The sequence below is a fragment of the Astyanax mexicanus genome, chromosome 7 (genome assembly GCF_023375975.1).
Source record: "Astyanax mexicanus isolate ESR-SI-001 chromosome 7, AstMex3_surface, whole genome shotgun sequence".
Taxonomy (NCBI): domain Eukaryota; kingdom Metazoa; phylum Chordata; class Actinopteri; order Characiformes; family Acestrorhamphidae; genus Astyanax; species Astyanax mexicanus.
The window spans coordinates 3,732,064-3,750,258 of record NC_064414.1 but is presented as its reverse complement, the minus strand read 5'-3'; the positions used below and the strand labels follow the sequence as shown (position 1 = coordinate 3,750,258).

At 36.1% G+C, this 18,195-nt stretch overlaps 1 protein-coding gene across 2 annotated transcripts in view; it reads right to left on the bottom strand.

Annotated features, from left to right (window-relative positions):
* The window catches only part of pde10a (phosphodiesterase 10A), a 98,321-nt gene that overhangs the window by 64,096 nt on the left and 16,030 nt on the right, over positions 1 to 18,195 (bottom strand). The window lies entirely within an intron of this gene.

Genomic DNA, 18,195 nt, shown 5'->3' with positions numbered 1-18,195 from the left:
AAGTAGTCTATTATTTACTGTGAAGCTTTAGATGTATTTATTGTATAATTGTTTTAGTTTGCAGTTTATATGCATGCACTAAATATTCTGCAATATTTTTTGCTGCATTATATTATTTTATGCTCTATTATTTATTTTGCCACATTATGTTTATGCTGCTATACTCTTATACTATATTCCTGAAATTAATTAATAATTTTTCAGTTTTCCTATATCGCCAAGTATATCGTTATCGCAAAAATACCCTGAAACATCGTGATATTATTTTAGAGCCATATCGCTCACCCCTAGTATGGACAGGAGGAGCAGCAGCAGGACTCTCAACTGTCCACACACAGCTTCTGAAACTCGGCTGCGGTTTAATCAGGATTACATGCGTTTCTGAGTGTGTTCAGAGACACTAAGGGCTTTTAGACACCCGGTCTGTAAACGAGCCGCACGCTTATTAACGAGAACCTCAGATAAATACATCTGATCAATCTATCCAGCTTGGATAACAAATGATCTTTGCAGTGTAAAGAAAGGCGTGTGGATTGTGGACCTGGGTTTTTATTGTATTGTATTTGCAACAAGAATAATATTAAGAAAAAAACATATATAAATGTTATATCCACGCGCCAGAGAACGAGTTAAGTCTCTGCGCGTGGAAGCGTTTTTGCGCCACACCCAAACACAAGTCTGATTAAATGGAGCCATAAGAAATGAACTGTTCGCTGCTGCTGTAGAGCTCTGATGCCGCTCTTTACGTCAGCACGCGTCAGTGTGCGCGCGCTCCAGAGTGTGTGTGTGTGTGTGTGTGAGAGAGAGAGAGCGAGAGAGAGAGAGAGAGAGAAAGAAAGAAGCGAAACACACACACAGTGTGTAAAGAGTCTGTGTGTGCAAGGCGAGCCGTTTTAGCCTAAAATGACACCAGCCCTACAGACCATTATATCCATAACTCATAACACCAAATTTTACTAGGAAACACTTAGATTACAGATCTCACTAATAATAATGCACTGTGTTACTAGTAGTACAGACTCTCCAAAAACTGCATTCATTAAGATTTTTTATTTTAAATAAAAAAATGTAGTAGCCTATTTCTGAATGGGTAAAATACACAACATAAGTGTTCTGTGTTACCTTTTCTGCAAAGCCACAATTATGCATTTATAAAAAAAAAATAAGGCAAATAAATAAATAAAACTGCGTGCCTGGAAGGTCAATTTTAATAAAATGGCCAAAATCATTCACTCCGAACAGAGACTGCACCAAAATGCAGTACTTTTCAGCATGCTTGGTACAATTACAAATAAAAAAAAACTGCCACTGTCAGCTATGAGATATTTATTACTGACAGATCTACAGATTTCTAAAAATACTCAGATTAATCTTGTTTTCATAATTCAGATTATTCATAGTTTACCACTGATTTACATGGAATTTCATTCCCTTATCTATTATGTCATTTTTACTAGAAATAACTGAACACAGATTTACTAGTAATTACAGATTAGAGAATTTACCTTTTTACTAGTGCAAACTGTAATTCTATAATCACAATTGTATTTATAACTTGGGCTAGGAAAACTTTACATATTTGAACATAAATTCTGACAAGTTCAAAAAGTAATTAAAGATATTTTCCCTAATTTAGTTTTAACTCGTATTCAAAAGTTTATATTTGCTATTTTATATAGCTATTACATGGAATAACAAAGTCTACTAGTAACAATGTATTTGTGGGTGTTTGTGTGTGGGTGTGTGTATATGTATATATATATATATATATATATATATATATATATATATATATATATATATATATATATATATATATATATATATGTATATAATGTATATTGTTAGAAAATAGAGAGTGAAGTTCTATGTAAATCAATTAAAACATATGAGAATTACATTATATCCTTAACGACATTTCATGTCGTCCTGGCAAGATGGCAAGATGACAATTCAGAATTACTTTGTAGGTTTATAGATCTGATAGTATTATAGATACTATTAAATATTTTAAAACTGATCGGAAATTAGAGTTTCTAATAATAAAAACTGCGTCTTAAAGATCTCTCATTGGTTTTAGAAGTATAGCAGGAATTAGGCTATTTTAGGCTAAAACAGCCTGTCATACACACATTTCACAGACTTATTAAACTTTCTGACATGCCGTATCTTCATTTCGAACAAACCATGGTCAAATACAGCTAAAGCCATACACATTACATATCGCCTGAACCACAATTTCAATATTTCAACCCCATATGCAGTGACCCCACTGTTTCATTGTCTTCATGGGAGGTTTTCCCATAGATCTCTTAAAGCAATTCGTAACGGCTGATTTAGGTCGTAGTTGAGTCTATATTTTCTGCTCAAGGACGACTTACAGCATTACAAGGCTGCTTTTCTTTACTAGAAGAATAAAGCAGCGTACACAGGCTCTGCAGTAATATTATTGCAGGGAGGGGTCATGGTGTGAGGGCCACTTCCATGCTATAATGCATCTTTAATAAAACCAGTTACAGAAATAATAAGAGCAATGAAAATGAACAACGAACTGTGTGTTGTGTTTAGTGAGGGGCTAAGGAGTCCATCCATCCATCCATCCATCTAAGGGTCATTTCTAATCCAGTGGATGGTCTGTACTGTAGACCAAGGGGCCTGATATTTGATGGGCAGCATACATGGGTCCAAGCTACAGAAATCGGATGATAACTAAAGTTTCCAGACCTCAGATTTCATGCAATCACAGTGAATTTACAGTAAAAATAAAAGTCTTTGCTGTCTTTCAGTCATATATTTTTTCTATGCAAAAATAATATTTTGAAGGCATTCCACATCAACATTTTCTCCAACATACTTCCAAAATTAGCATTTTAACTTGTCTTTTTGTCACACCTTTGTCCCATTTTCGCCCGTTTCAAACTTGTTAGTTTGCATATAGTTAATAAAATATAAAATATAAATAAAACAAATAAAAAGGGTTTTCCTTTGAAAAATTTATTTCATATTTTCTATGTTTTGGTTGAAGAAGTACTAAGTAATGAAACATACCAGTCCTGCCTAAATTTTTTCTAAATATTTTCTAACCTTAATGATGTTTCTGTGTAACCCTAACCCTAAAAATATACAAATCAGTCAATTAGTAATTCTCAGCCAATCAGCTCTCCCTCTTGCCCCGCCCCTAAACCCATACATCACCCAGTGCCCCTCTCAAACTACCCCTCCTATTTTTTAGCATTTTTAAAATTTAAGATGAGAGTGGAGTCAGCTAAAATCAGGGGGTTTAGTGCCCCTTTAACACTAAATGAAAAAAATTTAAAAGTGCTTTTTTGTGCACATTTTTACCAGTCAAAGTAAGCTAATAATTAAAAATTGTACATTTCTATGAGAAGTGTTCTCTTCTCTGTGGCACGTATTTTCACTAATAAAAACAAACACCACCAGTCATTTGACCAAGAGTACCCAAAACATTACAATTAAGTGTATGTGGCCAGATGTACACAAACATCTACATTTAAACATTTCTGCAAAATATCCACACATAATAGTGCAGCCTGTTGAGGGATTTGGAAAAAGTGGAAACATTAGTCTGAGTTTAGCTTTAATCTACCAAATATAACTAAAGGTAACTGGCAGCAAACACAAATCTAACAGTCCCGTCGTGCCACATCGTTAAGGCTTAAATTAAGATTATTTCCACGCTATTGATCACCACGGGCAGATTAAGTAAACCGTGTGTAAACTGTGGGTTTCCCGTGCAGATTAGGAACTCGCAGTGTTATTAATCTGCTTCTGCTCGCAGGAGGACGTTCAGTCGGTTGTTTAAACATGCAGCAGTTTGCCATGCAGTCCTTTGTAATTATCACAGGGGTTTGGTTTCTGTTCCACGGCTCTTTTTTAACTCTGAGGTTTATTCAAAGGATTTCCTGTATCATTTTGACGTCCCATTGACGTCTTTGGGGCCCCACACAGTTTCCAAAATGCTGAAATATTTCTTTGACTGCTAAACACATCTGAACGTTCAAACTGCGAGTCAGTGCTCGAGTTTATCGACTGAGTGACTGAGTGTTTCTGCATTGTGTAACAATTCACCCATCTGAGACACAACGAAAGTTTTAGTCCTGCTCTGGCGCAGGCAGATGCGGTGTGTGTGTGTGTGTGTGTGTGTGTGTGTTGTGCTTGCAGTGACGGCTGATAGAGATACTAGACTAATAACTCTGAACTTGATTAATTAAACTGGAAAATGGATCAGATGTTCTTGGAAACCCAGTCTGTAGGAAGGTGTGGGACAGAGATATCTGTCATTAATTTTTTTTTTACAGTCAGGATCAGGAAGAGGACACTTCCTGCTGAATTACATCTCAATAAGATTAAGGTGACAATCACTGGATGGCAGATGTTTCTTTTACGGATAAGCCACTTCAAATCATCGTTAAGACTGATTCCTTACAGCATTTTAGTTCTATTTTAGTCTAAAGCAGTGATTATTAAACTTTCTACATTACATATTATTAAATGACCAAACAAAACTCATTAATAAAGGAGAGGTAAAGATTATAATTCATGCATCCTGTACGAGTCGAGTCCTGCACCAACTAAATTCCTTAACAAATCCTTTCCTTCATATTGCTTCGTATGTAAGATCATTAGATACACAAATCTAGGGGTGGGCGATATGGCCCTAAAATAATATTGCAATATTTTATAGTGATTTCATGATAATGATACTCTTGGCGATATGAAAAAAACACTACTGCAACAAAAAGAAAAAATTATTGTATTATTGCATACGATATGATCCGGCACACCCCTAACTGAGATATCTCATCTCATCTCATCTCATTGTCAACCGCTTTATCCGTGAAGGGTCGCGGGGGGGGGGGCTGGAGCCTATCCCAGCAGGCATCGGGCGGAAGGCAGGATACACCCTGGACAGGCCGCCAATCCATCGCAGGGCAGACAGACACAGACAGACAAACAGACACATTCACTCACACACTCACACCTAAGGGGCAATTTCAATCAAGTTCCAATTAGCCTGAACGTGCCGTCTTCGGACTGTGGGAGGAAACCGGAGAACCCGGAGGAAACCCACGCAGACACGGGGAGAACGTGCAAACTCCACACAGAAAGACCAGGGTCGCCCCAGCCGGGAATCGAACCCAGGCCGTCTTGCTGCGAGGCGGAAGTGCTACCCACTGCGCCACCGTGCCGCCCTTAACTGAGATATTTAAAAAAAAAAAAAAAAAATCAGATTTGTAACAGAGATCAATGATCCAGAATGTCATGATACGAATAGTAATAATAATGCACTCCAAATATCTCCAAATATATCTAGGATTAAAAAGTTTAAAAAAATGATGCTGGACAGATATAATCTGTCTTTAGTAGATATATAATGGGAAATGAGAACAGTGTGAATTTTTCTTTTGCTAAAAAAAAGTAGAAACCTGATGTGATAATTAGAGCTGGGTGATATGGCACGATATTTCAGGGTATTATATTGTTCACAATATTCAAAACTGTTGGCGATATTGATGTGTACGATACGAAATGGCACACCACTGTGTGAAACTGCAAATAAAGAAATCTCAGGACATTTACTTTTGTATTAAACTTTCTATTAGACTTTCTGCACCTCGTTGCTTCTGCAACAAACCCAAACTATAATAGACAATAGACATGTAGTGCAGGACTGTTACAGAGAGAAGGACAGGGTAATAATCATGTGGATTATTAGAGTTACCTTCTCTATAACAAGAGAGCTCCACGTCAGAGCGGAGCAGAAGTGATGTGGGTGGGAACTCAGCGCTGCTCTGCACTGATGCATTAAGAAAATGTAAAACAGAAAATGTCAGCCGGTCCTTTTGTTGAGAGTGAAATAAAAGAGCTATTTTATGTCATTTTCCTCTTTTATGCTATATCCCCCCTCCTCCTGTTATTAGGCTCCCTGTGTGAAGCCTCGCGATGAGGATTCGCTGGCGAGACGATTGTATGATGTCATCTTCCTCTGTTTAGGTTTCACAAAGCAGTGTGTCTATTATGACCTAACCTGATTCCTCTAAACGTGGGTGAGACGCCAGGTTCTGACCGGTGGAGAAGCGGAGCAGTGTGCAATAGGCTGTGGCAGCTGCTGAGATCTAATCATGGCCAGATTCTGCAAACAAAGCATTCCTTTAATCCCAGAAATCATCGCACGGTGAATTCAATTACACCTGCCTGTTTCACTGCTGACGCATTCGCTCGAATCTGTGTCATTGTGTTTTCTGTATCTAAGACAACTGTCCAAACGTCTAGAGCTGGTTCACACGCTTGTTATTTGACGCAAGTTTGTGTAGAATTATTAATTGACCCTAAAATGATTAATATTTGTAAGATCTGCACATAAATTGCCTTCTGGTCTCATGCTTTTTTGCATTTAGCAGTTCTGAAAAATTGATTAGGCTTGTGCCAAAATTCCTATTTCTGTACATCTGCCCATTTTCTGAGCAAAATGCAAAAATCTGGTGAATTACTGATCCCTTTACTGTCTGTCCTCAGACACTTAGTTTAATTTACAAAGGTGTGAGGAGTTGGAACAAAACCCCGGGGTGGATTTTTACTTTTAACTAGTGTAAACAGATCTGTTCTAAACATCTGAACACCTACCTATCTCAATTGTACTTGGGTGGTGGTGTTTTTCCTCCATTGACTAATTCTAACCATTTTTCTAACCTTTAGCTCTGTATTACTGGGTAAAGTATAAAACACTGATGTGATATTCGCACAAATAACACAGGAATGAACCACCATGCTGTTCCTAGCGCTGTTATTTAGCTCCTATCTGACGAGACAGTGTCGCTGCCCGGCTTTAGCTCTGCTTGTGGGCGGTCCCGAGCTGAGGTGGGCGGGGCCATGAATACTAAGAAATGGTGCTTTTCCAGGCAGACTCGGAATATTTTCTTTTACAAGCTACTGCGGACAATGGAGGTTGATGAAGAGTTTATTCAAGTGCAGCATCATAAACAACTCAGAGAGACCTACTGTATTTCATTAAGAATAAGAAAAAGTGGATTTTAGTGGAAGAACACCTTTAAAAAAAAGATAAGATACACTACACAGAGTTCAGCTGATAGTGTTCAGTAGATACTGGCTGAATCAGGTGTGCAGTGGTGATGCTGGACCTGGCTGGGCCCTGCAGGAGGGTAGGTAGGGGTGAGTGTACGATGGACGGGTGAGGAGGGGGGTTTGAGACGGAGAGCTGAAGCATATGGAAGTCATTTATAATGCAATAACTACAGCTTTGCTTATATGCTGGTGTTACAGTGAAGTAAGCATTAGTGATCTTTATTTGTTGGCAAAACGAAAGGATGTGGAAGAGTTGTGCACCCAAGACCAACAGAGGCCCTGTTCCACTGTGGAAAGTAATGAAAACAAAATTATTATACTGCTTTTTTATTATTTGTAAAGCGCAGTGCATTTCTTCTCCCTGTTCAACACATCTGTGGAGTTACACCGTGTTTATGTACTGCAGCTACTGCAGCGAGTATATCTACAGCTCTGGACAACAGCAACTGTTTCAGACTGAGAAGGAGAATCACCTTCCAGCAAGACGATGACCCTAAATATACAGCCAGAGCTACAGTGGAATGGTTTAATAGTTTATATCAGAGAATATTCATGTGTTGCTAAAAGACCTAAATCCTATTGTGCTTCTGAAGAGAGACATTAAAACTGCTGTTCAAAAACAGACGCTCTCCATCCAACCTGGCTGAGCTTCAGTGTTTTATAAAGAAGAATGGAGTAAAAAAATATTTTAAAAGTGTCTAGATGAACAAAGCTGGTAGAGACAAATAACCCCAAAAGACCTGCAGCTGTGATTGCAGTGAGAAGTGGCTCTACTAAGTATTGTCAAAGGGGGATGAATACTTTTGCATGTCATACTTTTTTTTTATTAGATTTTTATTTGACTAAAAATGATTAAAATATGTATAATTTTTGTTCCACTTCACAATTATGTGATATTTTGTGTTGGTCTATCACTTAAAATCTCAATAAAATGCATTTAAGTTTCTGGTTGTATAAGACAAAAAATATATATTCATAGTATATTATAGTATAGTAAATATAAATATATAATTAGAAAATAGGTTTTTATATACACCACTTCACAGAAGTAACAGAAAATGATAATGAACGCCCAAAACAGAAACAAACCCCCTTTTAATTTTAATCTAACAGAAAAGGTACCAAAACGGCCATGGGAAAATTAGGAATATGTGTGTGTGTGTACAATTTATTGGAATTCATTCATTCCAAACGTGTTCCTCACACGTCGTCATGTGGATCAGCCCTTTCAGAAGAACTCCATTCATTTACTGAGATTCAGCCCTGTATTTCTGACCTGATCTGATCACACACTCTGTGATTCTGCTCTACGTTTTGCAGTGAAGCGCTTTGTGATCAGCGCTGTAACTTAAGTCTGAATATAGTGTTTCAACACTGTGCAGTGTCTGAATGTCCTGGAAATCATAACCACAGTCTGACGTTACTCCTTTTCGATTCGCTGTGGTTATATTAATTACAGTGTTAAAGCTGCAGTACTTAATAATAGTAATAATAATAATAATAAAAAAAAAATAATAATAATAATAGTGCAATTTATTTCGTAGGTGCCTTTCTGTCACTCATGTACACTTAAACAGAGTGCTATGCAGGCAATAAAATAGACAAAAAAAGAACATAAGGAATATATATAATATTTTTTTTTACAGTTTTACAGAAATCCAGTGTAGACTCAGAGCTCCTAATATGGGCACGACACGGAATTCAGAATGACGACTTGCTTTCAGTGGTCTCCTCCACATGAATAAAATATACATCCGTAACACAAGCCTGTCTTTCCGCTTACTTACTTTTGGCTATAAATGTGTTGATGTGATGTATTATGGTGTGTGTGTGTGTGTGTGTGTGTGTGTGTGTAAGAGAGAGAGAGAGAGAGAGAGAGAGAGAGAGAGAGAGAGATGGGGGTGAGGCATTCTGTGTATTTAAACACATACTATATTTCCACTTAAAGAAAATATGTTGCATCAATCAAAGCTTTCTATTCTTTAAGTTTATTCACTAAACTAGAGTTTTAAAAAAAAACTTTTTATATTTTTTTACTGCAAATAAAAGTATATTTGTATGTATTTTTTGTGCATTTCTATTAGTGTATTCATCATACAATTTTAACACAAAATTCAGAACAACTGACTGAATTATGATTTTTGTGTGTAAGTGAGGATTTGTACATTTTTACACATTGGAAGCAAAAATTATTTAATGTACTTAAACCTGAACACACACAAGAACACACACACACATACACAGCGACTGTATCTCCTCTCAGTGAACTCCTCTCTACTACACTGTGCTGCTGCAGCAGGTTACAGTCTTGCACTGCATTCTGCAGTCTTTGTATGCGCTCCCAGAACACACACACACACACACACATACACACACATTCTCTCTCTCCCTCTTTCGCTCTGAACGTCTGCTGTGACGATCCACAGGACAGCCGGAGCATTGACGTCAGAGACAGGCCTATGAAAAAACGGGTCCCTTGGGGCTCGGGGAAGTTATGCTCATGTTCAGCTCTGATAGAAACTATTTCAGCTGCAACAATGCTCTGTTAGGAGTGAAGCGCTTCAGTGTGTGAGCTCTGTGTTTTTACACAGCTCAACAAAACAAAAACATCCAAAAATTTACCCCCAGAAAATTAATATGCTCCTAAAAAAGGGAAAAAAAGACACTGCCGACTGATTTTTTTTATACAGAGCTGGGTTTATAGTGCAGTGTAGCACTGTGTTCCACTATACTGTTGCATTTAAGCATTTGTGAAAATATAATATATTGCAGCATACTGGTAGGATACACTCTGCTGTTGCATTTTAACATTTAATATATATATATATATATATATATATATATATATATATATATATATATATATATATATATATATATATATATAATTTTCATTATTCTGAAGCATGTAATATCAGATCTTTAAATTCTCCAAAATAATGAAAAATATTTTTCAAAAATACCAAAATGCAACAGTACAGTAATACACACTATAATTCTGCACAAATATAATCAGTTCTGCACAAAATGGAACACACTAAAACCCATTTTTGCTCCACAATAATGAAAAATAATTTTCAAAAATTAAAATGCTAAAATGCAACAGCATATCGGACCACAATATCACACTGCACACCAAAGCAAGGTTTGCATAGAGATTTGATCTTACATGCTCCACAATAATGAAAAATTCAAATACAAAAATGTCTACTAAAATGCCACAGTATACTTAAACACAATGGCACATTATACCCCAAACCCCATCTCTGTATAAAGAACTGTTCTCACACTCTCCAAAATATCCAAATTATGACAAATAATAATAAGAAATGTCAAAATGCAATACTTAGTTAAATGCAATATCATATCGCACAAATAAAAATCAGTCCTGCATAAAAAACTGATCTTACATGCTCCAAAATCATAAAAAATAATTTTCAAAAATGCTAAAATACAACAGCATATTGGAACCCAATGTCACACTGCATGCTAAAGAAGATCTGGTCTCACATGCTTCAAAATAACACAGAATAAAACAGAAAATGCTAAAATGCAATAGTATAGTGAAATGCAATATCATACTGCACACATAAAAATCCGTCCTGCATAAAAAAACTGATCTTACATGCTCCAAAATAATAGAAAATAATTTTCAACAAATGCTAAAATGCAACAGCATATTTTGGACCACAATACTAAATACTAAAGAAGAACTGGTCTTACATGCTTCAAAATAATACAGAATAAAACAAAAAATGCTAAAATGCAACAGTATAGTGATACACAACATAATGCCGCACACCATGCAACAGATTTGCAAAGAGATTTGATCTCACATGCTCCAAAATAATGAAGAATATATATATATATATTACTCTAGTGTGCAGTGTGTCTGTTTTACCACTATATATCACTCCACTGTTGCATATCAGCATTTCAAAAAAAAAAAAGATGTATTTTGGAGCATGTGAGGTGCACGTCTCAGGCTTGTGCGTAGCTTCAGGGACACACAGCCCGAGCGCTTTAGTTTTACTGTGAAGAAAAAAGGCTTTAATAAAAACAGGGGCTTCTGAGAGGCGGTAATACAGCGTGTGGGTAAACGGGCTGACGTGCTGCTGATGCATATGGAGATTAGAGTGACGCTGAGTCAACGTTTAAGTGCTGCGTGTGCTGTAAAGAGCATATGAGCGGAAGGTGCCATAATGAGAGAGCTGGGGGGGGGGGGGGGGTCTACATGCTAATCTCTACAGTCGCTCCACTTTCTGTCAAATCAAACCAACCAGGGCTGAGTTTACCAGTTTACGCCACATTTTTTATACATAAGAGGAGTAGGCTCAATTTACGATAAGGTCGTGTGATAATTTCAATATTTCTGTCATATATCTAAATATATCTATTAAAGTTCTCATTACATCATTTTTTCATTTATTTTAAAATGTCTTGTTGTGGTCTCTAGTATGAATGAATGCCATGTTAGCTGTTTTTTGTGAAAAAAAAATGCTCAGGTGTTTCTAGTTAGCCTGATTTAGATCACTGAATTAGTGGTCTCTGAGGAAAGACAGGATTCCGGACCTTGCTCATGAATATTCATACATGCAAACGTACCGCCTCTGATTGGCTAACAGCACTGCAGCAGATAATGCTTACCTGTCTTTTCTCCCCCACAATCAATTTTACAGCTCTAAAACTTAAAGGACAAAATATTTTCAGAGATACAGCCTTAGTTGTAAAGATATAGCACAGTATATTTGAAATGTGGAATCCACCGGAGATCCGATTTAAACCTATAGTTACTTGCATAAGATAGCTAACGCTAACTAGCTGGTGTGAACAAAGCAGTAAGCTCTTTAGCTTACAAGTATCAGCTTTGCTGCAGCGCGGGTTTAGTGCTGCCTGTCAAGGTGGGCGTGGCCATGAATATTAATTCACTGGTTGAAGTAAAAACGGTGCTTTTCCTGATCGACTCGTTTTTCTGATTTTTTTCTTTAGCTACTAGCTACTGCAGACTATAGGGGTTGTAGAACAGTTTCATGTGCAGCATCATATACAACTCACAAAGAACAAGAAACCTTTATTACACCTTTACTAAGTGGAACTGCAATCATTAAAAAAAAAAAAATCCCCAAAAAATGATCAGTGATACAGTTTGGTCCAAGGGCTCCCATATAAAAGACCCCCATCAGACATCTGGAGATATTTTTTTTATAAATTATCCCAGAGAGAAGGAGAGAGAGAGAGTGAGAGCATGATAACTGGGTGAGAGAAATTTAACTTTTACATATAATTAATAATTACAGTAAATAAATAATGAAATAAGTAAATAGATGGATAAAGAAAGAAACAATGGACATCACGTATTTCATTTTTTTAAGTTGTGTTGCACATTACACTAATTAAGACTAACTGTTGTCCATCAGAATAGAGCATGAACCAGCCAATGAGCCAATGAACAAGTTTGCAAGCCAATGAAACAGTAGCTTAGCCCCGCCCCCTTCACTGGATTAAAAAAAACGGCAGCTCAGGCTAATAAGAGCTCATTTTTGCTAATTGTATGTGATTTACTGTGCAGGGATGGTTTGTGACATAAAAGCTCAAGTTTAAATATAAAATAAAAATATAACTGGATTTTATATTAGAGTATTAGATTAGCATTTTAATATTTTCCCTTTACTGGACTATAACTAAGGTTTGAAAGGGTTCAAGAAAGAAAGAAAGAAAGAAAGAAAGAAAGAAAGAAAAAAGAGGGAGAGAGAGATAGAGAAAGAGAGAAGGAGAAAGAGAGAGAGAGGGGGGCACTGAATGTGGAGTCGAGTCGAACATCGCAGTGGGAGGAACTGCAGAAAGCACATGAATCAAAAACCTATCTAAACCAGTGAGGGAGGAAAAAAGGATAAAAAAAAGGAGCGGGGGATGGAGGGAGGGATGGAGAGAGAGAGTGAGAGAGGGAAGGAGGGGGGCTATCTGCGTCAGAGCTGCAGCCAATGCAGTGAGAGATGGGGCCGGCTGCAACCAGAGACGCTGTTACTGCCACTCAGCACGGGCCTCCTGTCCCCACACTGCACACAGAACCAGAACGCACTACTGCAGCTCCTATACACACACACACACACACACACACACACACCATCCTCATCAGTCAATATATGATGTATAAAGGACCAGAAACCAATCAGATTCAACCAAATTACAAAACAATTACAACAAAACTAGCTACAATAAATCAGCTTTTGGGAAAGTAAACTAACTCATACTAAATTTAATTTAAGTAAATTACAGAGCTATTCATCCCTAAACCCTCAGTACAGAGTGCAGACCACCCGACCCCCCAGACGGACCCCAAACTCAGCCCCCCCCTCACCAGACTCAGTGCCCCCTAAACAGACCAGAGACAGACACTTCTTCACCGAATGCCCAAAATATACCCAGATCATAATCCAGTTATACACCAAATTTACCCCAAAACTACCTACATTTATAAACATCCCACATCCATCCCCCAATCCAGGAACACAGCAAGTTCAGCACACTACACTACATATCTATAAACTGTATTGTTTTTTATTAATTAATATGTTTTGTGTTTTCATTAATTCATTAATTCATTCATTAGTTTACATAAAATTTTGTTGAGATTTACCTGTACATCTATACATTTTAAATCTGTTTTTATGCATTTAAAATAATTTCTATTATATTTGGAAGATGTTACACTAATTCTCATTACAAAAAACACGCCAGAACCCAAACCACAGTTCAAAACCAGCTTCTTTAATAACAGATACACAGGTAATAAAGCTAACCTGTTAGCGACATTAGCCTCTTTCACTTTCAAGTACATGCCTAGTGCCTGACATTACCTATCCCACTATTTCCATTAGGCCTCCTTTAGGTCCTGTCTAAATTTTGTTTTGTTTTTTTCCTTGAATTCTATGTCTTATATTGCAAAAAAGTCGCTTTGGACAAAAGCGTCTGCCAAATGAAATTAAATGTAATGTTATATAGTATAATATAATGTTATGCAATGTAAACATCTACATTTAGGATTAAGCTGATTTTCGGCCAAACTATTCCTTTAAAGTTTAAATGACTTTCCTACAAAAATCCATGCACATCCCGCAGGTTCTCCAACAGTTGCACAGTGTCTCCGTGTGTAATCTCGTATTCAGTTCACGCTCCTGATCCTGACGTTTAGGGCCTTGAATGTCCCGACGCCCCCCTGCATGACCTGAGTCTGACTTTCTTCTTTCTTCCTGCGCTCTCGCTTAGGTCTTCCTGTACGGCTCTCTGTGGTTCCACCCAATAAACCGGCTTCTTCTGGGGGCAGATCCTTCAATGTCACGACCTCCCAGTTATGGAATGCTCTTCCTCTATCTCTCTTTCTCTTTCTCACTCTGCTCTTCCTCTTCTTCCTTCTTTCGGTCCCATTTTAAAATAAGACTACCTTTATAAAGGGTTTATAAATGGTTTACAATTAGTTTATTAATCGTTACTAATTAGGTTGTAAAAAAAATATATATATATTAATTATCATTAAAAATCATTAATAATCAGTTATAACACATACGTAGAAAGGGCAACAATGACCTGTTGTTTGCCAAATAGTGAACGCACAGCCATCTATATTGTTGCCCTTTCTATGTTTGTGTTATAACTGATTATTAATCATTATTTTTAAGGCATTTACAACCTAATTAGTAACCATTAATAACCTAATTGTAAACCATTTATAAACCCTTTATAAAGGGTCTTATTTTAAAGTGGTACCCTTCTTTCTCCTAATGCTATTTAGTGTATCTGTGTATTTGTCCATCTAACTGTTTGTTTCTTTTATTTGTGCAATTTAATTAAATATACAACCACCAGGTTGTAAAGCATCTATAAATATGAAAAAGGTGCTATAAATAATATATCAAATGTAATAATAGTAGTAGTAGTAGTAGTCATAGTCACTTATAGCAGCACATAGAGTTAACACAAAGAACCTATTAAAATATTATGCAGCTCTTTGTACAGACGATGCTTGACTATGAAGAACCAACAGAACGTTTTTGTTAAATGACGTGAATAATAATTTCCCAAATGCAGATATTAAATAAAGTCCAAAGCAACTGATGTAATGACAATAAAAGACTCTTGATTTGACTTGAAGTATGAAGAGGAGGAAGTGATACTGAGCGGGGCAGAGGACATGCTGACGCTTCCTTTCATGATGTCATGAGAACCGAGGGGTCAAATAAATGACCAGCAGCAGAACAGCAGCATCGCAAAGAAAACAAAAATGTACACTACTGTAATAATGTAAGAATAAATAGCATATTCTAAAAATATGTTTTAGAATAATGTGTTTTTTTTTTAAAGCAGCATTTACATTGATGTGACACACCACTGTTGTTCAACATGATATGCTGTCCTTTAAGTTTAGAGAGGTGGCTGGTGAAATGAAGGTTTGGTGAAATAAAATAAAAAAATCTGTAACTTCTAAAAAAAGTGAGACTATAGAAATATAATATTTTTATATATAATATAAATATATATATATTTTTTGACAAAAAGCACAAACAATTGTCTGTCGCACAATAAACACGCATTGCTGTCATTCAAAATGACATGCTGTCCTTTAAGTTTGGAGAAATTGCATTAAAGGTGTAGTAAAGTGTGTAGTGATTTTTTTTTTTTGACAAAAAGCACAAACAATTGTCTTTTGCAAAAATAAAAACACACATTGCTTTGTTTTACTGACATGCTGCAGTGACCCTACAGGGCATTTTACAATTCCCTGTACCCTGTACTGTAATACATTTTTGTACTGAATATTTGCACCAGGAGTGGCATCCAAAAGTTGTCCAAAAGCAGTGTGTAGGACTGGTGGAGGAGAACATGATGCCAAAATCCACGAAAACTGTGATTAAAAACCAGGATTATTCCACCAAATATTGATTTCTGAACTCTTAAAACTTTATGAATATGACCTTGTTTTCTTTCCATTATTTGAGGACTGAAAGCTCTTTTTCTTTCATTTTCTGCAACTAAATGCTCTAAATGACAATATTTCTATTATGGAATTTGTGAGAAATGTTGTTTGTAGTTTATAGAATTAAACAACAATGTTCATTTTACTCAAACATAAACCTATAAACAGCAAAATCAGAGAAACTGATACAGAAACTGAAGTGGTCATTCTGTATTCTTCCTGCATATCTCTGTTTTGCACCACAAAGTTATGGGACAGTTTTATTTAAATTGATCACAAATCACAAGTTTTACTTTGACTTGAGAATGACTTGAGAATGCCCAGACATGTATATGATGTGAGGTGTTATCTTGTGAGTGATGTTAAACACTGGTTTACAGTTAAACACAGTGGACAGTGCAGTTTTTATTTGTATTTTTTTTTGTTTATGGCAAGAACTGTCCGTGTGAACAGACAAGCGTCTGTGATGGAAATCACATTCACAGGTTTTATGGGATATGGAGCAAAAGTCACAGGACATGGTACTAGTTATAATGTATTTTGCATTATAACTGAATCTGAACTACTGAACTACTTTAAAGTGAATTAAAAATACTCTGTAACTTCTAAAAAAAAGTGAGGCTGTAGAAAGCAAATGCCACAGCCAAACTTAAACATAAAACACTGTGTTTTATATGGTCAGAATAATAATATATATATATTTTTTGACAAAAATGACAAAAACTCTGATTATACAGTATATATATATATATATATATATATATATATATATATATATATATATATATATATATATATATATATATATGAATAGTATATGAATTAAAGTTCTCAATTCTGAATCTCTATTGTTAACCTGATGTTGGTCTTCAGGTGGATGATGTGATTTTAGGTTGATGGGGATTTTAGATAAAGGTAAGAAAATCAACAGTAGAATAAAAAAGTCAGGCTAGAACACAGAGTCTTCAGATACATCACTCCAGTACACGCTCTGCCGCGGTAGTGACAGATTTATGTGTCTGCAGGGCCGGGATTTTTCCTCTCTTTGCACTGTTTCTGGGTCTTTATTGCTGTTGGCTGTGTTCATAAACGGTTGGGGAGAAATTAGGCTCTGCTGAAAGATCCAGTCACTCTGAACCTAATTGTAGAGTTGCTGTGCGTCAAAACCAGCCAAACACCAGGATATTTGCCAAAATGCTGCAGCTGCCCTTTAGCGGGAGGAGTGCTCCTCAAAAAACTTTAGACACTTTAGAACAAATAACAGAAAGAGAGAGAAACTAATACAACATGATACTCAACAATAAATCACTATAAACCATGAAAAACAAAAAAGCAATTACAATCATGTGTGTAAAAGAGTAATTGTACAGAGCAATTAAAAATTTAACTCCTTAACTTACTCCTTAACTAATAAAAAAGCATTCCTTAGGATATATGGAGAGTATATGCATACCTGTCTGCATGCATCATTTATGGTAATAAAAAATAATAAGTAATCCCACTGTCTATATACAGCTCTGAAAAAAAAAATAAGAGACCACTTAATAATGACAAGTTTCTTTGATTTTACTAAATTGAAAACCTCTGGAAAACAAATATAGTCAAGAGGAAGATGGATGATCACAAGCCATCAAATCAAGCTGAACTGCTTGAATTTTTGCATCAGGAGTAAATCAGCATAAAGTTATCCAAAAGCAGTGTGTAAGACTGGTGGAGGAGAACATGATGCCAAGATGCATGAAAACTGTTATTAAAAACCAAACCAGGGTTATTCCACCAAATATTGATTTCTGAACTCTTAAAACGTTCTAAATATATGAGGTCTAAAACAAATGTGGGAATTTGGGAGAAATGTTGTCTGTAGTTTATAGAATCAAACAACAATGTTCATTTTACTTAAACATAAAGCTATAATTAGCAAAATTAGAGAAACTGATTCAGAAACTGAAGCGATCTCTTAATTTTTTCCAGAACTGCATACAGTATTTTATATGTATTGTGTCTGAAGTTGTGTGCATTTTTGTTTGTTTATTTATTTATTTATTGTTTTTTATCAATATATGTTTTATTATTATTTTCATTTGAATTATGACTTGTGATTTACGTTTGTTATATCTCAT